At 44.5% G+C, this 24,864-nt stretch overlaps 1 protein-coding gene across 4 annotated transcripts in view; it reads left to right on the forward strand.

The window, feature by feature from the left end:
- Nucleotides 1–24,864, forward strand: part of C1QTNF7 (C1q and TNF related 7) — a 105,175-nt gene that overhangs the window by 20,503 nt on the left and 59,808 nt on the right. For 2 of the 4 annotated variants that reach the window (XM_030191197.1, XM_030191200.1), the window contains exon 1: nucleotides 15,117–15,378. The exons of the other annotated variants lie outside the window; for them this stretch is intronic. The gene's annotated coding sequence lies outside the window, so the exon portion shown is untranslated. Of the gene's footprint in view, nucleotides 1–15,116; nucleotides 15,379–24,864 lie in introns of those variants that run through there. 4 annotated transcript variants of the gene reach the window in all.

The raw sequence follows: 24,864 nt of genomic DNA on the forward strand, positions 1-24,864 counted from the left end.
AAAATAAAGGCAAAGCTGAAACTTGGCTAAGTTGGGTCCCTCCTCAATAAAACCTGTTTTGGTGAACTCCCGTCTGTTCTTCATTCCCTGAATTACTTTTGCTGCCTTGTTGCCTATCCTGCTTATTTTCGAAGGAGAAGGGTGGCCATCTTCCGACACAAATCGGCCGGCCAAATCGGTATAATCGAAAACTGATTTTGGCCGGATTCAAGTGCTTTCCGTTGCACGGCCGGCCAAAGTTTAAGGGAGCGTGTTGGCAGTGTACCGAAGGCGGGACAGGGGCATGGTTAAGAGATGGCTGGCCTCGGCCAATAATGGAAAAAAGAAAGCCGGCCCTGACGAGCATTTGGCCCACTTTACTTGGTCCATTTTTGTTCACGACCAAGCCTTGAAAAGGTGCCTGAACTGACCAGATGACCACCGGAGGGAATCTGGGATGACCTCCTCTTACTCCCCCAGTGGTCACCAACCCCCTCCCACCCTAAAAAAAACTTTTTAAATATTTTTTGCCAGCCTCAAATGTCATACCCAGCTCCATGACAGCAGTATGCAGATCCCTGGAGCAGTTTTAGTGGGTGCAGTGCACTTCAGGCAGGCGGACCCAGGCCCATCCCCCTACCTGTTACACTTGTGGTGGTAAATGTGAGCCCTTCAAAACCCACCAGAAACCCACATGTAGGTGCCCCCCTTCATCCCTTAGGGCTATGGTAGTGGTGTACAGTTGTGGGTAGTGGATTTTGGGTGGCTCAGCACCCAAGGTAAGGGAGCTATGCACCTGGGATCAATTTGTGAAGTCCACTGCTGTGCCCCCTAGGGTGCCCGGTTGGTGTCCTGGCATGTGAGGGGGACCAGTGCACTACAAATGCTGGCTCCTCCCATGACCAAATGGCTTGGATTTGGCCGGGTTTGAGATGGCTGCCATTAGTTTCCATTACTGGTGAAAACCAATGGCAGCCATCTCTAATGCCAGCGATCTCTAAGGGCGGCCCAAATGTTGAGATTTGGCCAGCCCCAACTGTATTATTGAAACAAAAGATGGCCGGCTATCTTTTTTCAATAATACAGTCGGGTACGCCGCTTAAAGGGGCCGTCATTAGAGATGGCCGCCCATATAGATGGGCGCCCCCATTCGATTATGCCACGTTGCTTCTGCAGAGGTTCATCTCCTGTTTTCTCCCTGGTCTTTAGACCACACCAGTGAAAACCTAAGTAGCATCTTCTTTCTCTAAGATGATCCACAGTACATCCTCCTTTCCCCATGCTCCCTGCATTTCAGGTACTTCAATATTGTTTTGACATAATATTGTTTTTGACTTCAATATTGTTTTTGACACAACTCCTTCCCCTTTTTGATTATGCTCTCCCCATATCTATCCGATCAATCTGCAACTACCTACCCTTCCGGAAAGCACTAAAAACACATTTATTCAAGCAAGCCTATCCAAACGATCCAGATTAATCTTATGAACCATCTACCGTATTTTTCGGACTATAAGACGCACCGGACCATAAGACGCACCTAGGTTTTAGAGGAGGGAAATAGGAAAAAAAAAAATTCGGACTATAAGACGCACTTTTTCCCTCCTCTAAAACCTAGGTGCTCCGGTGCGTCTTGTCCGAATCCCTCCCTCTGAGTTGGGGATCGCCCTCCCTAGGGTTACCTCCCCTCCCCTCGGCCCTGTCACGACCTCTCCCCTTACTCACGCGATCTTCCCTGGTGGTCTAGTGACGTCGGGGCAGGAAAGAGCCCCCTCTTTCCTGCCCAGCGCGCTGCTCTCCATCCTCCTGTATGCTGCCTGTGATGGTCTCGGCGAGATTAAAAATGGCCACCGAGAATTGTAGTCTCGGCGGCCATTTTGAATCTCGCCGAGACCATCATCACAGGCAGCATACAGGAGGATGGAGAGCAGCGCGCTGGGCAGGAAAGAGGGGGCTCTTTCCTGCCCCGACGTCACTAGACCACCAGGGATGATCGCGTGAGTAAGGGGAGAGGTCGTGACAGGGCCGGGGGGAGGGGAGGTAACCCTAGGGAGGGCGATCCTCTGCTCGGAGGGAGGGCGGGTGGCCTGCTAAACTCTACCTTCGGACTATAAGACGCACCCCCCATTTTCCTCCCAAATTTGGGGGGAAAAAAGTGCGTCTTATAGTCCGAAAAATATGGTACCTAACACATACCCCATGATAACAACATTGACCCAGACTTCATCTCCCACCTTACTCCCCTCTCCATTGCCTTTTTCTACCTACTCATCTCGTCTATTATTCTGGTATAATTAACTTTTACCCTCTCTAACAACATTCTGTATTCCTTTTACTATTTAAGCCGCATTGAACCTGCTTTGAGTGGGAAAGCACAGGATACAAATGTAATAATAAATAAATAAAATTATTTTACTTTAAATGCTTTTTTTCTACAACTTGACAGAAATTTGTTCTCAATCAACAACTAGATGTCCCTGGTGTATGATGTCTTTATTACTAATAGAAGGGTTAAACATTCATTAATTAGTCACATACATATCAACTTTCCATATTGTTTGACTAATATTAACTTCAATACAAATTCCACATTAGTATATTCAATAATATCAACAATAACCTTTGATGTATTTATTGAACATTAACTCTTAACATACACAAATACCAGGTAAAGCCCTTACTACGGGTTTTGCCATAAACCAAATACCCTACAACAGCTGTGATAATGTCCAACACTGTGTGTTTACCTAAAGATGGTTTGATAATCTAAATGTAGTAGCATATGCCACCACTATGTGTTCATCTAAAATGTTCTGTAAATTTTAACACTCCAGCGTGTTCAACTTATATTGCCAATCACTTATCCATGCATTGATAATCAGTCATGTGAATCCAATAGGTAACAAGCTTATGCTGTAAGCATATACCTCCTCCACATCGTTCTTTAATCTTTCACAGCTGCTGAAACAAAATCCGTCACAAACGCATCCTTTAGTGGGGCTCCATCTGGATGTTGTTCACACGTTCCAACATCAACTCAACCTCTGTCTTGGTCTCAACACAGGTCGTGTTTCTTATAACTTCTTCAGGAGACCTTAAGCAGCCTCATTAGAGCGCTAGGTGCACCCTGGCTTCCCTCAGCTTCTGGCGTGATGACAGAGTCAGATCAGATCAGCACGAACATACCCTAACCTCCACTACCCAAGCTGCAAGGGACTCAAGTACAAATTAACATATGCATCCAGCTTCTCCTACATCAGCACACAACTGTGGAACGCACTACCAAAAGCCGTGAAAGCAACATACGGCCACCTAAATTTCCGGAAATCACTAAAAACTCACTTGTTCAAAAAGGCATACCCCGCAGACCCAACTTAGATGCCTAAACCCTGCAACACAACGAAACCGAAGCCTGAAACAAACATTGCATAACTCTTCCTCTCTATGAATCCCAGTGTGTCTATAACACGTGAACCTTCTTCGACCACTACAACTCTTTGTACATGTTTTCTCTGCCCAAGATGGCGAACACCTCTATGGTATTATGTAAGCCACATTGAGCCTGCAAATAGGTGGGAAAATGTGGGATACAAATGCAACAAATAAAAATAAATAAACACACAGTGTTGGACATTATCACAGCTGTTGTAGGGTATTTGGTTTATGGCAAAAACCATAGTAAGGACTTTACCTGGTGTGTATGTATGTTAAGAGTTAATGTTCAATAAATACAGCAAAGGTTATTGTTGATATTATTGAATGTACTAATATGGAATTTGTATTGAAGTTAATATTAGTCAAACAATATGGAAAGAATGGTGTACGATGTCTGAGATTTCCACCCTTCTCCCCTTCCAAGGATTGCCAGTTCCTACCCAGTTCAACAGCAGAAACTGTACTCAGGAATCAAACGTAGACCTCCTGCACGGCAACAAACTGCATTGTCACTAAGGGGAGAAGTTATCAATCTGCATTAGGGCTTTAAGTTACATTATTTGCCTCTTAATGTGACTTAAAGGGCCCTAACACAACCTGGCTTGTCTTATTATGGTGATATTTAGGTCACCATAGTGCATATTTTCAAACCACATAGACTTGCAAGACTACAATGTACAACACTACCATAGCTCTTAGGGGTGAAGGGGGCACCTACATGTGGGTACAGTGGGTTTTGGAGGCCTCCCATTTACCAGCACAAGTGTTACAGGTAGGGGGGGATGGGCTTGGGTCCACCTGGCTGAAGTGCACTGCGGTACCCACTAAAAGTGCTCCAGGGACCTGCATACACGCAGGCCTCTAGGACTTGTTGCTGCTATATAACATTGGCACACCAGTTGACACCTGAAGACTAATCTCTCCGAAAACGTCCTTTATTGGAATAAGCACGCTTACTCACAGTTAACTGCAGATCAGAGGTTGTGCCCCACTGGCAACGAGTCTCCCTGGTAATGAGATTAGCAGTAGGTCAGAGCTGGCAGAATGGTGTACAATGCCCTCTTTCAGCCACATTCAAGGTAAGAACTAAGTTCTGTAACGTGACTAACACATGAAAGGAATCTAAAACTGGATTACAAAAATGGCCACTACCTCATGGACTACCGGAAACAAAACAGGGCACACTCTGACCCAGTAAGCAGGGGGAAAAGCACCATGGGAGTAGAGCCTACCAACTAACAACATCGTGAGCATTTGCCACAAGCTAGTGGAATCACAGAGCCCAATACCCTACACTCACCACAATGCATTGCTGATGTGACTCTGCAGTGCGCATAACAGAAAAGGTGTCACACTCACCCGAGAGCCACATCAGAACCAGGGAAAGGCTGTCACAGGATAGAACACATTCTGCTGTCATGGAGGTGGGTATGGCATTTGAGGCTGGCATAGAGGCTGGAAAAAAAGTTTTTAAAGTGGGTTTTTTTTTGGTGGGAGGGGGTTAGTGACCACTGGGGGAGTCCGGGGAGGTCATCCCCGATTCCCTCCAGTGGTCATCTGGTCAGTTGGGGCAGTTTTTTGGGACCTGTTCGTGAAAAAAAGGGTCCAAAAAAAGTGACCCAAAATCGCGGTAAAAATGTCTTTTTTTCGATTATCAGCTAAAGACACCCATCTCTCCTCAGCCAATAACCACGCCCCAGTTCTGCCTTCACCACGCCTCCGACACGCCCCCGTGAACTTTACCCGTTTCCATGACGGATTGCAGTTGGAAACGCCCAAAATCAGCGTTCAATTATACCGATTTCGGCGCCCACGGGAGAAAGACGCCCATCTCCCGATTTGGGTCGCAATATAGGCGTTTTTCTCTTTCGATTAGTTTCGATAGTAACATATGTAAGTTTATGTGCTTTGAAAATGAGCCTCCATGGGTTACATAATAATCAGATGCAAACCATGCAAATGTATGTAAAGCAGCTCATTAATATGTAAAACCATAACATGAGTTGCAGTGTGCAATGGGTGCACACTGGAAGTCACATTATGGCCCTAAAAATATGGTAAAACCTGGGATTATTTTACTGCCCAGAAGCATCGGGCTGCCAAGCCGCAGCCTGAGGCTCCCTGCCATGACTTCCTAGCCATGCCCCCCAATCCAGGCCCCCATAATCCAAAGCCCCCTGCTCAAGACTCCCTAAACCAGGTCCCCTGATCAATCCCTCCACTCTCACCCACCCTCAAAGGATCCTCCCTCATGGAGTGGTCTGGAATCTGGCAGCTTAGATTTAATGCTAAGAAATGCAGGGTCATGCATTTGGGCTGCAAAACCCAAGGGATCGGTATAGTTTAGGGGTGAAGAGATTATGTGCATGAAAGAGGAGCAGGACATGGGTGAGATCACACGTGATAATCTTAAGGTGGCCAAACAGGTAGAAAAGGTGACGGCAAAAGCTAGAAGGATGCTTGGGTGCATAGGGAGAGGAATGGCCAGTAGGAAAAATAAGACTCTGGTGAAACCTCATTTAGAATATTGTGTATAATTCTGGAGACCGCACCTTCAAAAAGATATAAACAGGATGGAATCGATACAGAGGGTGGTTACTAAAATGCAGTGGTCTTCATTGTATGGGAACAAACTTAAAGATCTCAATATGTATACTTGGAAGAAAGGTGAGAGAAGGGAGATATGATAGACACATTTAAATCCTTATCCTTATGCGGCATAAATGCACAAGAGGCAAATCTCTTTCAATTAAAAGGAAGCTCTGGAATGAGGGGGCACAGGATGAAGGTCAAAGGGTATAGACTCAGAAGTAACCTGAAAAAATACTACTTCATGGAAAGGGTGGTGAATTTGTGGAACAGCGTCCTGGTGGAAGTGGTGGAGATAAGAACAGTATTTGAATTCAAGAAAGCTTGGGACAAGTACATAGGATCTCTAAGGGAGTGATAGGGAGAATAGATGGCATGTATGGGCAGACTGGATAAGCCATATGGTCTTTATCTGCCTACATTTTTCTAAGTTTCTATGCTTCATCCCTGTTGCAGTAACTAGGATTCCTGGTAGTCTAGGGATTCCCTGAGCAGGAGTGACCCTCTGTCACTCCTGCCTTTCCAGCACTGTCTGGCAAAATGATGACCCTAGCACTAGTCTCACACGACTATTACTAGGGGTCATGTTTCTTTGTATTTATTCATTTATTTATCTGTTACATTTGTATCCCACATTTTCCCACATATTTGTAGGCTCAATGTGGCTTACATAGTACCGGAGAGGCGTTTGCAGACTCCAGTGAGAACAAGTACAAAGTGACGGAGCTGGTAAGATAAAGTTCGTGTGGCACAGCCACAATTAGGGAATCGTACAACGGAAGAGTTGAATTATGTCAATTACGTACTTTAGTTTTTTTGTGTCGCAGAGATCAGGCATTTAGGTTGAATCGGTAGGATATGCCTTTTTAAATAGGTTCGTTTTTAGTGATTTCCGGAAGCTTAGGTGGTCAAGCGTCGTTTTCAAGGCTTTTGGTAATGTGTTCCACAGTTGTGTGCTTATGTTGGAAAAGCTGGAAGCGTAAGTTGATTTGTATTTGAGGCCTTTGCAGCTTGGGTAGTGCAGATTTAGATATGTTCGTGTTGATTCTGATGTGTTTCTAGTTGGTAAGTCAATCAAGTCTGTCATGTATCCTGGGGCTTCACCGTGGATAATTTTGTGAACTAGGGTACAGATTTTGAAGGCAATGCATTCTTTGATTGGGAGCCAGTGTAGGTTTTCACGGAGGGGTTTTGCGCTTTCAAATCGCGTTTTTCTAAATATGATCCTAGCTGCCGTGTTTTGAGCAGTCTGAAGTTTCTTTAAGGTCTGTTCTTTGCATCCTGCATAAATTCCATTGCAGTAGTCTACGTGGCTTAGTACCATTGATTGTACCAGGCTGAGAAATGTTTCCCTCGGGAAGAATTGTTTCAAGAGTTTGAGTTTCCACCTTGAGTGGAGCATTTTCTTTGTTGTGGATGCCACTTGGCTCTCTAGTGTTAAATTATGGTCTATTGTAACCCTGAGGATTTTCAGGCTGTCTGAGATAGGAAGGGTGTAGTCTGGGGTGTTGGGTGTTTGTAGGGAAACATTTCCTAAGTATACGTGACCCCCTACCTGTAGTTGCATGATACTATCGTCAGGGGTGCCATTTTGCTGGATCGGAAAGGCAGACATGGCTGGGGGGGGGGGGGGGGGGTCATTCCTGCCCAGGTAACCTCAAGACCACCAGGGATCCTAAGTACTGCACAGGGATGAAGGCGGATCCTTTGGGGGTAAAGGGGGGCTGGATTTGAAAAGGTCTTGGGCAAGGGGGCAGGCTTTGAATTGGGGGGTACCCCTCCCCCTGGGTACCTGGATTGGAGGTTGACAATGCCTTCAAAGTCATGGCAGGGAGAATCAGGCTACTACTACTAGAATGTTGTTGTTTATGGGGTGGTTGTCAAGCAGTGTTATTCTTTTACCGTGGGATTCAGCAACCTGCAGTACTGAGATATTGCTCACCTTTTACCACACCTTGATAATTGCCCCCTAAATCAGATCTAGAAAAACTAAGACCATGCAGAATCTGAGCAGAGCTCAGAACCCCAGGATGTTAGCCCTGGCAATCAGATAGTTCTCTATATTTCTGTATTTGTTTTTTCTAGTCAGAGTAGAATCTTACCATTGGTCATCCCTTTATTACAGTACATAAAAGTCACTATAGCCTATGAGCTTTTTGATGAAAGGACCTTGACAGTCCATGTACTACAATATATGTTCATATTACGTGGAGGGGCATAATTGAACGAAAACGTCTATCTCCATGGGCGTTTATCTCCGAGACCGGGTCCGTGAAGGGGTGGACCGAACCGTATTTTAAAAAAAAAATAGACGTCCATGTTTTATTCGACAATTTGTGAGCTGGGCGTTTTTGTTTTTCAGTGATAATGGAAAATGAAAGCTCCCAGCTCAAAAACAAATAAATCCAAGGCATTTGTTCGTGAGAGGGGCCAGGATTCGTAGTGCACTGGTCCCCCTCACATGCCAGGACACCAACCGGGCACCCTAGGGGGCACTTTTACAAAAACAAAAAAAAAGGTAAAAGAGCTCCCAGGTGCATAGCACCCTTCCCTTGTGTGTTCAGCCCCCCAAATCCCCCTCCAAACCCACTGCCCACAAGTCTACACCATTACTATAGCCCTAAGGGGTGAAGGGGGGCACCTACATGTGGGTTCAGTGGGTTTGGGGGGGTTGGATGACTAAGCATTAAGCAGCACAATTGTAACAGGTAGGGGGGGGATGGGCCTGGGTCCACCTGCCTGAAGTCCACTGCACCCCCTAACAACTGCTCCAGGGACCTGCATACTGCTGCCAGGGAGGTGGGTATGACATTTGAGGGTGAAAATAAAAAGTTGTGAAACATCATTTTTTGTGGTGGGAGGGGGTTAGTGACCACTGGGGGAGGTCATCCCCGATTCCCTCTGGGGGTAATCTGGTCATTTAGGGCACTTTTGGGGGCCTTATTCGTGAAAAAACAGGGTCCAGGAAAAGTGCCCTAAATTCTAGCTACAAACGCATACTTTTTTCCCATTATCGGCGAAAGGCGCCCATCTCTCCTCGGCCAATAACCACGCCCCAGTTCCACCTTCGCCACGCCTCCGACACGCCCCCCGTCAACTTTGTACGCTTCCGCGATGGAGTGCAGTTGAAAACGTCCAAAATCGGCTTTCCATTATACCGATTTATTCGTTTTTGTGAGATAAACGTCTATCTCCCGATTTGGGTCGAAATCTAGGCGTTTTTCTCTTTCAATTATAAGGTGGATAGTAACATAGTAGATGACGGCAGAAAAAGACCTGCACGGTCCATCCAGTCTGCCCAACAAGATAACTCATATGTGCTACTTTTTGTGTATACCTTACCTTGATTTGTATCTGTCTTTTTCAGAGCACAGACCGTATAAGTCTGCCTAGCACTAGCCCCGCCTCCCAACCACCAGCCCCTTGATTTGTATCTGTCTTTTTCAAGGCACAGACCGTATAAGTCTGCCCAGCACTAACCCTGCCTCCCAACCACCAGCCCCGTTCTCAACATGCTAAGATTCCGATTTCTCTAGGACAAGAGCTCTGGTCCAATTATAAAAACATAGAAGTCAAGTATCATTATAAAGAAGGATGTAATATGAAAAACATGCATAAAAATATTTTGGCAGTTCTTTAGCTCTAGGGGGTTTAAGTAGAAAAGAGGATATTATATATTCAAAACATATGATAAAGACTTCTTATGAATGATGCTGTATTGCTTACCAGCTGGCTAAAACTGTAAAGTGCAGATCAATGCAAATGCAACACACTTTGAAGCTGAACTAGCGTTTTCAATACAGCTTAAAAATAAAGCTAATAAAATGGCACAGACTTCAAAGCTGATTATTGCAATGTTAAAGCCATGATACATTAAACAAGTTTTATACACTTGGCTAGATAGAAGAGAATTCTATCAGATCTATCCTTATTAATTATCTATGAGCTCAGCAGGGATAGGTGAAAAACAGTGTCCATCTGTAATGTCACCAGGAAGTGTCCGTAAGGCAGCTGTTGAGGTCAGGAACCCATTACTAGTTAAATGAGAAGTGGGTTAGCACAGGCAACAGAAAAGAGGCAGTCTGAAGCACAGGAAACCAAACCAAGCAAAACAATATAATGAAAATGCAGTGGCCTCCAAGAGTGGGTTGGCATTCAAACTTTAATGAGAGACCCTTCATGGGCCATGTTTTAGCAGAACACCTGTGTCAGGGGTTTATTAAAAACAATATAAAAATGTATATACACTGTGACAAGACAGTAGAAAAGGCTTTTCATGAGAGTAGGGAAAGCCCTACTTCAAATCCCAGAAGGCATTGAGAGCACCAGCTCAAAACCTGGAGTGGTGCTCCCTTAATGGAACAAGGTGGTTTCCCTCAGAATCAGCACTAAGTAAGAGGAGAGCTATAAGGATACAGTCTGCAAACAAGCTCTTACCTGGAAAGAATGACCAAGAGTGAAAAGCTCTGGGGCTGTGTGTCTGCTGCCCAAAGCAGAGTATAGGGTCTTTGTGTTCTTCACGGGAAGGGAGAGAAGCTAATTTCCCTGCTTATCGGGTGATCCTAAGAGAATGCTTTTAAAGAATTCCGTCCTGGGAGAAGCAAGGGAGTGCTCCTGTAATAGGAGAAAGCTGTATGTCTGTGATCAGTGGAGGAGGGACGAATAGGCTTCCTGACTCCACAGTAGCTAAAGCCTAGGGAATATGGCTAGGTGTTCTGGGAATTGTAATCCAGCCCTATACCCAGTGGTGTGCTGGAGCTGGCTCGCAAGAGCCGGTTGTTAATTTTTAAATATCTTGCGAGCCGGTTGTTCAGCACGGCGAGCCGGCTCCGGTAAACGAGGTAAGTATGGCAGAAGGGCACTACAAGCCATGCTTACCCCATTTACCTCACTGCCCACCACTGCCCTCGTTTGCCTGTGCCGCCATGGGGGGGGGGGGGGGTTACATCATTTTTATTACCTCCGTCGAAGCGGCCACGTCATTGAAAGCCCTGCCCGTCTCTAGCCTTCCCTTCGTGAGTTCGTTCCCTCACTGAGTCCCGCCTTCTGACTTAATTTCCTCTTTCCGCGAGGGCGGGACTTTGAGTTTCATCCTCCTTTCCATACCTATCTTACATATCCACATATAAACGACAACCTCTCTACTTATAATATTACCACACCTTATTACTTATAATTCACAGTTGCATCCATTCTATATCACTTTATTATCCTGTTTTACTATGTAAGCTGCATTGAGCTTGCTATTGAGTGGGAAAGTGCGGGGTACAAATGTTATAAATAAATAAAATTAGATTGGAACCTGGGATCATTTATTTTTATTTTCCTGGAGAGAGTAATGCATTGCCCCCCCCCCCCCCCCCCAGGCTCTCTCCCCAGCTATAGCCAGCTCTGCAATTTTGGGGGGGGGGCGCAGAGGTGGACCGGGGAGAGAGCCTGTTAAACATTTACCAGCACACCACTGCCTATACCTCATAGAAAGTAAGAGGGTTGGTGATATCATCCCCTGGGAGAGAAGAAGGGCAGAGTTCTAGAAGCACCTGGCAGTCCTCTGCTCTAGAAAAAGGTTTTGCAGACAAACAGAAGGAAGGAAGGGAAGGGAAGGAAGAGGTGAGAAGAGAAGAGAGGAAGGGGGGAACTCCCTAGGACCTGGCCAGCTGGGAGAGAGTAAACGGGCTACCTAACCTGGGGCAGTGATAACCCCCCAGTACAAGCTGGACCAGAGGCAAGTATTCCCTAAAGACAGGTTGGAAGTGAGGAATGTGGCTAAGCCCTGCCTGATAGAAAATGTGGGGAAAGAGCCAGCCTGAAATGGAGGGGCCTGAGTGAGACCCCAAGAAGGTATCGTTTAAGAAGGTTCTCCCTGAAATGATTTGGAAACATGGAAGCTGTTAACCTTTTCTTTATTGGCTTATGCTTTTGGTTTTGACTTCTTGTGTTGTTACCTAAAAGTATGGAAATATTTTGGGTCCAAATAAAATATAAAACCTGGACTGGATCTGTTGGTGGCCTTGACTTGGAGTTATAGAAATTAATAAGCTGGGAGTACAGGCAGCTGCCTGGTTACCTGAGGAGCATAGTGGTCTGAAGGCGGAAGGGACCATCACAATACATACAAACTAATATAACTTTAAAAAGTAAATTAAGAGTTAAAATAAACAGAATACATATAAACAAATAGCAATCAAATAACATTAAAATTAAAAACAATGACTGTGAATTAAATACAACAATAAAGTGACATCTTATACGGTCTGTGCCGGGGCTGGTGGTTGGGAGGCGGGACTAGTGCTGGGCAGACTTATACAGTCTGTGCCAGAGCTGGTGGTGGGAGGCGGGGTTGGTGGTTGGGAGGCGGGGATAGGGCTGGCCAAACTTATACGGTCTGTGCCCTGAAGAGGACAGTACAAATAAAAAAGTAGCACATATGAATTTATCTTCTTGGGCAGACTGGATGGACCGTGCAGGTCTTTTTCTGCCGTCATCTACTATGTTTTTACTATGTTTTATCTTGAAAAAAACTTTGGTAAACGTGATGGATTAGCAGATAATAATGAATAATGTAACATTGTGGTAAATGAGTTTTACTGTCAATACTGACAATATGACTGGACAATATCCTCTGTCCTTTCAGTCTCTGTGGGCAATGCCAGATGAAGAACATAGAGATACTTTCAATTGGGAGGTGGAAGCTGATTGATAAAAATAAGGATACTAATGTCCCTTTCTAGGTGATGCTTAAAAAACAAGTAATGATGTTGACATTTACAACTAAGAGAAAATCACATTTATATAAAGGTTAAAAATATGATGATGAATTCACATTTATATAAAGCTTTGAGAAGAATAAGGATACTAGCATCCTATTCTACATGAGGCCTAAAAAATGAATAATGATGTCCACATTTAAATCTAAAAAAAATCACACTTGTATAAAGCTAAAAACAAAAAAAAAAAAAGAAAAAGAAAAGATGATGAAATCCACATTTCAAAAAAAGCTTTGGGAAGATGAAAATGGGCTGCATAGGGCATACAAGAGAAGTGAGACCTCTTAACGTCTGAAGACTAGCACTACTTCTGGGATGCTTTCCCTCTGCCTCATTACTTCGGCTTCTATTTGGGGTAAGCGTTTCTCAATCCTGTTTTCTTGCTTGTCTTGTTATCCTGATACTAACTCTGCCTGTACCTGACCTGGATTACTCTCATGTCTGCTGCCTGCCTACTGACCTTGCCGGTACCTGGATTACTCTTGTGTCTGCTGGCTGCCTACTGATCTTGCCTGTACCTGGATTACTCTCATACCTGCTGCCTGCCTACTGACTCTGCCTGTACCTGGATCACTCTCTTGCCTGCTGCCTGTCTGGCCGTCACGTTCATCACCCCGCTTCCTGCTCCATCTTGTAAGCCCTGCAGGCCGCCTGCACCTAGGGGCTCAACCTCTGGGGAACGGCGCTCGGCACAGGTAAAACCCGGGGTTATCCGGCCGCCAAGCAGAACCTGGTCCGAGTACTGGGCTCGGCAGCACTCTACTTGGTACAAGAACTCACAGGTCTGACAACATCTCAATTCTGACTTGTACATCCTTTCTAAAATGGGGCTGCATGTGCATATGGTACACATTATTTATGGAATTCATTTCAAAATTTAAAAACGAAAAACAGAAACAAGATGCAACATTTTTCTGTCTGCCCATCCTTAGTCTCTTTCCCCACCCTACCATCTGCCAGCATTGGCCTCCATGTCTCTTTCTCTTTCCCTCCTCCTTAATCCTATATCTCATCTCTGTCTCCTCTCCCTCTCACATGGTCCAGCTTCTTCCGTCTCTTTCCCCTCCCTAATGTGGTCCAACATTTCTTTTCTCTCCCCTTCCCCTCCATCCAGCATTCTCCTCTCTTCCCTTCCCCCTTCCAGCATTCCCCTCTTTCTCCTCTCCTTTATATCCTCCTTCTCCATCCTTTGTTGAGATCCAGCAGCTCTCTCCAAACCTTCTTGCTTGACACAAGTCCTTTATACTGCATGGCAGTGGCAGTTACAGCAGCAGTAAGAGTACCGGTAATATACACCATTGACCCTTTGTGGCCATGAGCTGCTGGAGGCTTTGCGTGTCCTGCCCCCTCTGATACACATTTCCTGTTGCTTCTAACAGCAGATGGCCAACAGCTCCTGTTCCTCTTACTGCTGCTGTAGTTTGCTGCTGCCCTACTGGGCATAAAGGAGCTGTGCCAATCAAGATGGTGTGAAGGGAGGAGATGCTTGACCAGGGGGAGGGGAAAGAAAGATGCTGTGGCAGGATGTGAGGTAAGAAGTGATCCTTTTACCCTGCAGCATTTGAGGAGCATTGCTCCCTTCATCCCCAAACTATACCAATGATTGCTGAGCCCCTGTTGTTATGTTGGAATGAGAGGTATGTTTTTTTTGGAACAGGCAGTACGGTGTTGGGATTGTTGAGACCCTCTTGTTGGATGTTGGGGTTACCAAGACTCTTTTGTTGGAGCAAGCAGTATGGTGGTGGAATTGTTGAGACCCTCTTTTTGTTGTTGGAGTGGAAGGTATGTTGTTGGGGCCACCAAGCCCTTCTAGTTATTTTTTGATGGTGTGGTAGTATTATATTGGAGTTGTCAAGTCCCTCTTGTTTTGTTGGAGTGGGATGTATAATGTTGTGGTCACCCAGTCCATATTATTGAATCCCCTACTAGAAATGTCATCTAATTCCACTGGTAGTCTGAATGCCTGACAGAATCATAGCTGTATTTACATGGGTAAATACCTTTGAAAACTGTACTCCCTGTTCTTTTGGAACAATAACTGAAACAGAAAAAGAAATCAATAAATGTTATATAGCTGTACTATGATAAAATGGGTTAGCCTAAGCAAAATATGCTCCAACCTGAAAAATATAAATCAGTGTTTAGCTTTCACCTTGGCAATCACTACTCTTCCACCTCTGCAGTCATAATGTTTGAAGTGAAATGCCAGAATCTGTGTGCTGAAAGCAGGCAGGCCGTTATGTTACTGCTCAGATATGCACTGAGCACAGAGCCAACATACTTAGCAGCATTTATTTAGCTGAAGACATGAAGGATTCCGGACAAGGACACTTCTGCTGTGTTTTGTCAGGAGGGAACTGAAGGGAATTTCAATAAACTTTGCATTTTGTTATCCCATGCGAACTTCAAGATCAAAGGCTTCTCAGGCTGATCTTTGAATGAAGGATCAGGACATCACTTTTGTAATTTGAAACACAAGAGAGCTTGCAGCAAACTAAACTGGAGTGCTACAGATTAGGACAGGGAGGAGATAGGGGCTTTCAAACAACCACAACATCTGCAATCAACAGAATTGAGTCCGTGGCATCAGGAAGGACTTGCAAGCAGTGTAAGTGACTATCCTTCTCTCATATTTGACAGCACATGACAAAACCTTTTAAAATTACTTTTAATAGCTGTGGATATGTTTTAGATAGGGCGTTCAGTGTTTTGGATGTGCCTTCTGCGTTCACCAGCTGTTCTGGAATTTGGAAATTGATTCCCCCCCCCCCCCCCCCCCCTCCCCACACCTCTGATCCTCATGTGCTCTACAAACAAACACTTACCTTCAATGAGGCAATTTTTGAAATGTCCTGTTCATGTAACGTTTATCCCAATAACACTGGAAATCGACTGCAAAGCCAGACTAAGAAATTAGCCTAGGATAGTGGTGTGTATGTTGAATATGAATTATACTGACCTCCTTCAGCCTGCCTGAGGTATAGCTTTAGATTGTGTTTGTATAGAACTTGTAACATCAATGAATTTGTCCAAGCAACAGAACTGACAGCAAAAAAAAAAAAACTCAGGACGACATTCTTATTTTTAAATATAACATTAAGCTAAGGGAAGGATGTGCTTTTTTCTAGTTCTGATTATGGACTCCAATTTCAAGATGTCCGCAGCCAACAGTCTCCCTGTGCTGTTTCCCTGAAGGATTGGGAAGTTTTACTGGTGTTTATGGTATAGTTTTTACGGGGAATTTATGGTTTTGTTTGTTTGTAGCTTATAGCTAATACATTTGTCATTAATGATGGAAGAACTCAGATGTTTTGGTTTATTTCTCAAACCTCCAGAATTCTTTGAAAGGTTCTAGAGGCTTCACCAAGCAACTTAGGTTTCACCCCAAATTTCTGTAGCCTTAGAGCATAAGAACATAAGTATAGCCATACTGGGTCAGACCAATGGCCCATCTAGCCCAGTATCCTGTTTCCGACAGTGGCCAATCCAGGTCACAAGTACCTGGCAGAAACCCAACTAGTAGCAATATTCTTTGCTACCAATCCCTGGGCAAGCAGTGGCTTCCTCATGTCTGTCTCAATAGCAGACTATGGACTTTTCCTCCAAGAGCTTGTGCAAACCTTTTTTAAACCCAGATACACTAACGCCATTACCACTGCCTTCTTAAGCAAAATATTGATGTAAAAAATAGGATTTATAGGCAATAACAAAAAGTATTTGAATTAAACTAAATGCAAGCTTCTAGTATGAACGGAACAACTTATCCACATGCTCCTTCCCTGTTTTTACTCACCTGATGTGGCCCCTGCAAACTGTGCTGTCTCCCAGTAACTGGAGTTGGTGGGACACTCAGAGACCACACTTTTCTAGTCTGCGGGAATAGGAAAGGAAAGTCTGTTTATGTTTCAGTTTTGCATAAAGACATTTTGCTGGTAATTTTATGAAGAAAGTTTTGCACACATAAATGGCTCATTTAAAATTACCCCACAGGGAACACACATAGAAAGTATACGCAATGAAAATTATGCACATAGTGAAGGAAATTTTATAAACTGGTGCCTCAGTTTAGGTGCCCCAATGCCATACACTTAGCACCAATTCTATAACAGTATCTTGGCACCAAGATTCTATAAAATACTAGCTTAAGGTCAGCATTGGCACACCGATGTACAGGTGCACCCTCTTACACCATGTCAATGGCAGGCATAAGTTGGCATACCAAGTGATGTGCATAGTTCTTAGTCAAACATATAAATGGCAAGTGACCGACTCACCCGCAAATGCGCAATAGAGACTTCCCTCTCTGTCCCACCCTCGCGTCAAGATTTGATGACGTCAGAGGGCGGAACAGAGAGGGAAACAGGCGCTGCTGCTGGAGACGAAGCAACATCGCCAGCACACCAACCTCCACCCCCCATCCTCGACGTTGTCGTCGCCGCCGCCGCTCCTGCCCCCCTCCGTATCGGGCCCACTGCACTGACATGACAGCGCCTCTCACCTCAGTGTGGAAGCGCTGCAGGCAGCAGCAGAGCGATCTGCTGCTGCCTGCAGCGCTTTCACATGGAGGTGAGAGGCGCTCTCATGTCAGTGCAGGGGGCCCGGCATGGAGGGGGGAGGGAGCGGCGGCGAGGAGGGTAGCTGGACATGGGGAGAGAGAGCAGGGCAGAGAGGAGGGTTGCTGGACATGGGGGGAGGCCAAGGGAAAGAGGAGGGTCGGTGGACGGGGTGAGGCCAGGGGAGACAGGAGGGCTGCTGGACATGGATCGATGGAGGGGAGTGGAGGGCAGGGCAGAGAGGAGGATTGCTGGACATGGGGGGAGGGCAGGGGAGAGAGGATGGTTGGTGGACGGGGGGAGGCCAGGGGAGAGAGCAGGGCTGCTGGACATGGATGGATGGAGGTGAGAATTATTACATTTTGCAAAACACAAATCTCGCATGTTTTAACAGGCTTACCGGCTAGTATTCTACAAACTACATGCATAACTTGGAGGCACACCCATGACCCACACATGTGCCACCCACACGTACACTGTGGCACTATGGCAATTAGATGGTACCTTACAGAATAGTGCATATGGTATATAGTGCCTAACTGCCATTTTATGGTGCCTTTTACATGTGTAAGTGGTGCCTAACTCGAGCATTGTCCCCTTCTATAAACTATACCTACTTACATCACCTAAGTACATTTACACTTTCTGCTCAGCAATATTTATATATGAACATGGGTGTGCTTTAGCTTTTAATGTGAGGTTTTTATGAAGCTGTTTTATGAACACTTGGACACCTATGTGTCTTTATAAAGTAGCTCAGAATAGATGCCTAATTGGCCTCTCAACGTAGGCAACCTGTTATACAATTACCATCTATGACTTTCCACACAAAGGTTTTCATAGGGTGACCACTGCACATTCCGGAAAAACAGCCGTTCTATGTAGAAGCTAACTCTGTATACAGCACTGACAGCTTGCTAGGATTTTGCAATCTCTAGCCATGTGATGTAATCATGGTCAAATATGGGAAGCGTGCTTAGTTTCACATTGCATGCGATCATTAAAACTGTGAGGTTTATGTTTTTTTAAATCTGTATCAAGTCTGGATCAGGGTAGTCTGTTATATTCAGTGAATTACTTACATATACTGAATGCCCCCCCCCCCACACACACACACACATTCAGCGCTATTTAACTGACCAGGAGCAGCTCTAAATAGCAGTTAACTGGCTATCTCGGAATATTCAGTGGAAGATAGCCGGTTATCTCCCGCTGAATATTCCCGGTCAGCGCCTAGCGGCTAGCTGGTTATATCACGAGATATAACTGGCTATTCACTAATATTCAGTGCATCGCTGGCTAAGTTTGGAGGCCAAATCAGGCTGCCGAAATAGCAGGCCTATCTGTGGCTGGTTTAAGCTTAACTAGCCAACACTGAATATCAGCTTAGCCAGCTAAATTTAAACCAGCCAAAAATAAAACGTATATTCAATGCCAGTCACCAGAAACGGCCCAGCATTGAATATCCAGGCTCAGTGCCGACCGCGGGACGCGAGCCAGCTAACTCCCGCAGTCTAAATATCAGCCCCACTATGTTTATTAAAATGATACTTAGTATAATATTATAATGAAAGCAGGAAATATGTCTGAGAATTAAAGGGCCCTTTTATTAAGGCACGTCGGCATCAAAATGGAACTATCGCCTGGCTACCGCGTGCCCCGGGCAGTAATTCTATCTTTGATGTGCATCCAAAACATGCCGTAGAAAATATTTTGTATTTTCTACTGCGTGGCGCTTACCCAGCGGAAAATCGGCAGTTTACACGTGCTGACGCTTACCGCCCGGTTAGCGTATGAGACCTTACCACTAAGTCAATAGGTGGTGGTAAGGTCTCAGGCCAAAAATGGCCACACGCTGGTTTTAATTTTGCCACATTTCCATTGTCGGTCACAAAAAAAGGCCTTTTTCCAGGCGTGCTGAAAAATGGACCTGCGCACGTCCAAACCATGCACCGACACCAGCATAGGCAATTATTTGCTGCACCCTAGTAAAAGAGCCCCTAATTGTGTTAGAGATGTCCATTTTTCACCAGATGCACAGAAACTGTTGGAAATACAGGCTAGTGCCTACTTTCAAATTAGCATCTGTCAAAAAGAGATGTGTGTCATACTACATAAGTACACACTGGGAAAAGACCAAGGGTTCATCGAGCCCAGCATCCTGTCCACGACAGCGGCCAATCCAGGCAAAGGGCACCTGGCAAGCTTCCCAAACGTACAAACATTCTATACATTGTGAAGAGCAAAGAAACTACAAGCCCCAGAAGGCAGTGCAGCACCAGAGAGATTCAGAACCAAGGAACTACAAAGCCCAGAAGGCAGGGCAACGTCAGAGAAGCCAGGAGTTAAGAAACTACAAGCCCCAGAAGGCAGTGCAGCACCAGCAGACAGATCAGGGGAAGGGAGAAGAATCTATGCAAGGGGGGGAGGAGCCGGGGTGTGATTGGGAGATGGAATCAGATGGGGGAAGGGAGGAGCCCCTAGACCGGGAGGAAGGGGAGGAGAGAATGGAACTGGAGGAGGAGAAAGGAGGGGAGAATGAGGAGGAAATGGAAGTGCTGGTGGAGAGCTCTTAAAGTGAGTTATGAACTGAACTGGGGAGAGTGAATGAAGCCTTGGTGAATTGACCCGGTGGGTGGATGTCAGGTGGTTTTGTGCTGACAAATGAGGGAGGTGGGTCATTAGGTCTAAGAGTGAGAAAGTGACTTAGACCATATTGCCATTGAATGGAACTGTTTAATTTCATTTCTAAGATGAACTGTGTTTGAAAGCAGTGCTAAAACTGAATTGAGGAGGAAAACATTGCTAACTGAACTGAATTGTGAGCAGTGCTCATTAACTGTGGGAAAGAGCAGTGCTACTAAGTACTGGATTAGAAGCAGTGCTGGGGAAAACCATATTGAAAGCAGGGTCAAAGTGAACTGTGTGGAAAGCAGGCCCAAGCTGAACTATATTGCAAGCAGGGCTCAAATGAACTGTGTTTAAAAGTGGAGCTACACTGAGGGGAGGGAAAGGCCTGTGAAGCCTTAAAGCAGAGTAAATGTACTCTGGAGATAATAAAGCACTTCTGGTGATTTGCCTGTTGTCCGGAGACCCTGATTGCAGACTGTCGACTCGTGAGTGAAGGGCGTGCTGGGTAAAGAAAGGAAGAGACTGAGAAAGAGTGGTGCGGATCTGGCGGCTGAGCGTGACAACATGTTATTCCCGGAATTGTGGATTTTCCCCAAGTCCATTTAGTAGCGGTTTATGGACTTGTCCTTTAGGAAACCGTCTAACCCCTTTTTAAACTCTGCCAAGCTAACCGCCTTCACCACGTTCTCCGGCAACAAATTCCAGAGTTTAATTATGCGTTGGGTGAAGAAAAATTTTCTCTGATTTGTTTTACATTTACTACACTGTAGTTTCATCGCATGCCCCCTAGTTCTAGTATTTTTGGAAAGCATGAACAGACACTTCACATCCACCTGTTCCACTCCACTCATTATTTTATATACCTCTATCATGTCTCCCCTCAGCCATCTCTTCTCCAAGCTGAAAAGCCCTAGCCTCCTTAGTCTTTCTTTATAGGGAAGTCGTCCCATCCCCGCTATCATTTTAGTCGCCCTTCGCTGCACCTTTTCCAATTCCACTATATCTACTAAACTAGGAACATTCTATGACAGCAAACAGAGAAAAGTAAAGGGGCAGTTCAGTAAAGGGCAGCCAACGAGGTGCTATGAAATTAGTCAATTGGTATTACATAAGAACACTTAATTTCATAGCACCTCGTTGGCTGCCCTTTACTAAAGTGCCATTATTCAGTGAACATATAGCTGCAATCACTTATGCCAGGTCACTAGTTGGTGTAAAGGTTTGCTGCCATGAGACACTACATTCGCCTGTAACTCACAGTATTCTGTAAATGTACTCATCCAGTTCAGCCGCCCACAGCCTGCCCACGCCCACACCCCCCCCACACCCACCCACGATCGCCCCTCTTCATATTTATTTATTTATTTGTTGCATTTGTATCCCACATTTTCCCACCTATTTGCAGGCTCAATGTGGCTTACATTATGCTGTAATGGTGATCACCATTTCCAGATTGAGAAATACAGAGAGGTATTACATTAAAGTTCGTACGTGACAGAGTAAATTAAGCCACAGGTTGGTTTTTAGTGATTTTCAGAAGTTTGTTAGGTCATGCATTGTTTTTATGACGTTTGGTAGTGCATTCCATAATTGTGTGCTTATGTAAGAGAAGCTGGATGAATATGTTGATTTATATTTTAGTCCTTTGCAGCTAGGGTAGTGGAGGTTCAGGAATGTTCGTGCTGACCTTTTTGTGTTCCTGGTTGGTAAGTCTATGAGGTCTGTCATGTAGATCGGGGCTTCGCCGTGGATAATTTTATCAACCAGGGCGCAGACTTTGAACGCAATATGTTCTTTAAGTGGGAACCAGTGTAGTTTTTCTCTTAGGGGTTTGGCTAAAAAATCATAAAGTGATTATGCGTGTATTTTATAGAATCGCCACGGACATATACACAGGTTTCAATTAGCGGGGCCTTGTGCCAGTATTTTGTAACACACGTGAGTAATTTGACACCTACCCATAGATGTGAATTTATAGAATTGTCTTTTACGTTTATTACTGAATCATTTGGAATTCTATTTTTATTATCTTGCCAAGAGCCCTGTGGGGCAGAGGACATAATTGAGGGAAATTTTTAAAATAACATTTACATGCATAAAACAGAAGTAGAAATGCTTTTTGGAATTGCTGGAATATATGCACATAATTTTATGTAACCTTTGTAAAAGGTTCTACCAGGGACAGGGATGGGAAGGGGTTAGCACTGTGCATACATATTATAAAATACCTGCTCATGCACATGCAGTAAACTGGTAAATTTGTGTGTCCTAAAAAGCAGGTGTAAATGTGTCCAAGTACAGTACTTTCCATGGGGTAATTTTCAAAGGGAAAGTAGGAGCATAATTTCACTGTGAGAACTGGTGTAACCTGTGCATGTACTGCAAAAGCCAGAGGACCCATTACAAAATGACTCTCTTTGGGGGTTGACGCAGAAACCTACCATGGGCAGAAGTGTGCAGTTAGCGGTTGTTCTGCATATCTAAGTAGCCACACAATGCAGAAAGATGTTCTCTACAGTAGTTAACTTGTACAGTACAAATCAGTGCACAGCTTATTAAAATGAACGGTGACAAGGCCGTTAGGTATTCCTCCACAATGCGCAGAAGTAACGGGGGGATTTCAATGGCTGAATAGCATGAGAAAATTTTCACCAGGTCCAGGGGAGAGTAGAAAGGTTGGTTGACAAGATTTAGTCAAGTTTTCCTTAATTTGAATGTGTAGAAGAAGTGCTGCCACTGCAACTGCTCAACACAGTGTCTGCTTTTGGATTGGTTTCTCATTAGTAGGGGCAGATTTAGTGTGAGTCACCTACAGGATTTAACAGCATCTTGAGGAGACTGTAGTTTATATTTTATTGTTACTTATTATACCTCTATAACTGACTGGGTAGAGAGAGCGGTGTACAGACTACAAAACAAAATTATTGAAGAAAAAAAAACAAGGAAAAGGAACTCCATTTTTGACAGGAAAGTGAGACACTCATACAAAGAGAGGAAAGATAAGAGCACTAAAGGAAGGAGGGGAGAAGGAGGTGAAAGAACTGGAAGGGGACAGAGGAAGAAGAGAAATAAAAACAACTGAAAGCTAGTGGTGTTTATTTGCCCATTACCCCAAAGGCCTGTTTAGTTCTGATTTGAAGTTCTTAAAAGAGGAATTGCTACAGAGAAGGAGGAGAAGATAGTGCATTTTTCTTCCTTACCCCTCATGTCTAGTGGATTCAAGGTGGGTGAATTTGGGACTTGGGAGTACAAGACGGTGCTAGGCTACATAGAGAGGGGTATAACCAGCAGAAGAAAGGAGATGTTGATGCCCCTCTACAAGTCGTTGGTGAGGGCCCACTTGGAGTATTGTGTTCAGTTTTGGAGGCCATATCTTGCTAAAGATGTAAAAGGACTGGAAGAGGTGCAAAGAAACGCTACAAAAATGGTATAGGATTTGTGTTGCAAACCATATGAGGAGAGACTTGCTAACCTGAACACGTATACCTTGGAGGAAAGGAGAAACAGGGGTGACATGATACAGACGTTCAAATATTTGAAAGGTATTAATCCACAAACAAACCTGTTCCGGAGACGGGAAGGCGGTAGAACTAGAGGACATGAATTGAGGTTGAAGGGGGGCAGACTCAGAAGTAATGTCAGGAAGTATTTTTTCACAGAAAGGGTGGAGGATAAGTGGAATGCCCTCCCGCGGGAGGTGGTGGAGATGAAAACGATAATGGAATTCAAACATGCATGGGTTAAACACAAAGGAATCCTGTTTAGAAGGAATGGATCCATGGAATCTTAGCGGAGATTGGGTGGAAATGCCGGTAATTGGGAAGCGGTGCCGGGCAGACTTCTATGGTCTATGCCCTGATCGTGACTGAATGGATATGGATGGGCTTGAGTGTAAATTTTAAGGGGCTTTGACATTAGTTTCAGAACTTTTAGTACAAGAAGAGTGCTGGGCAGACTTCAACGGTCTGTGCCCTGAGAATGGCAAGGACAAATCAAACTTGGGTATGCATATAAAGTATCACATACCATGTAAAATGAGTTTATCTTGTTGGGCAGACTGTATGGACCGTATAGGTCTTTACCTGCCGTCATTTACTATGTTACAGTGATCATTCACAGAACAAAGAACTTTAGCTGATGAATAAGGGATCATGAGGCATGAAAAGCTTTGAATGCCAGAGTTGCTATTTTATGAATGATGCACTGTTGGACCGGCAACCAATGGTGTTGGTTCAGGAATGGTGTGGTGTGATCATAATGACAAGCAGACAGATGACCGTATTCTGAAGGGTTTGTAATTTCTTTATTGTTGTGTGTGGTAAGCGTGCATAAATGATATTGCAATAGTCAAGTCGAGAAGTAAAGAAAAAGAAAATGAGTGCGTGAAACTGATAGAAATTAAAAAGATGGTGAATTGCTCATGGTTACCAAAAAACCATGAAACTAAATTTATACAGATGTGAAATTTGTGACAAGAAAGATAAGGATGAATTGAGAATGACACCTAAGTAAAGGAAGCTAGTAATGGGATGATTGAGGTCCTGAAGAGTTCAATGTGAGAAGAAGGTGGCAGCACAGCGTTCATAAACCAGCAGGCAACTGAGTACTAAATGGTGATCCTTTAACCAAGTAGCAACAGCATAAAGGCAGAGCTGAAATGTACCAAGCGACAGAGAAAGTGAGGAGGTGGGATAGAGCAGAGGAATATCATCAGCAGATAAGTAAACTGAAATACCAAATGTTTGAATCAGTGTTGCAAGGGAACTAAGGAATAAATTGAAAAGGGGAAAGAATTGATCTCTGAGGGACACCGCGGTATAATTCTCTTTTCTCAGAGAGTTGGAAGTAAAAACCTGAAAGGAGCTATGGGATAGAAAAGAAGTAAACTAGGATAGAGCCCTACCTGAAAC

Source organism: Microcaecilia unicolor, chromosome 2 (assembly GCF_901765095.1).
Source record: "Microcaecilia unicolor chromosome 2, aMicUni1.1, whole genome shotgun sequence".
NCBI lineage: Eukaryota > Metazoa > Chordata > Amphibia > Gymnophiona > Siphonopidae > Microcaecilia > Microcaecilia unicolor.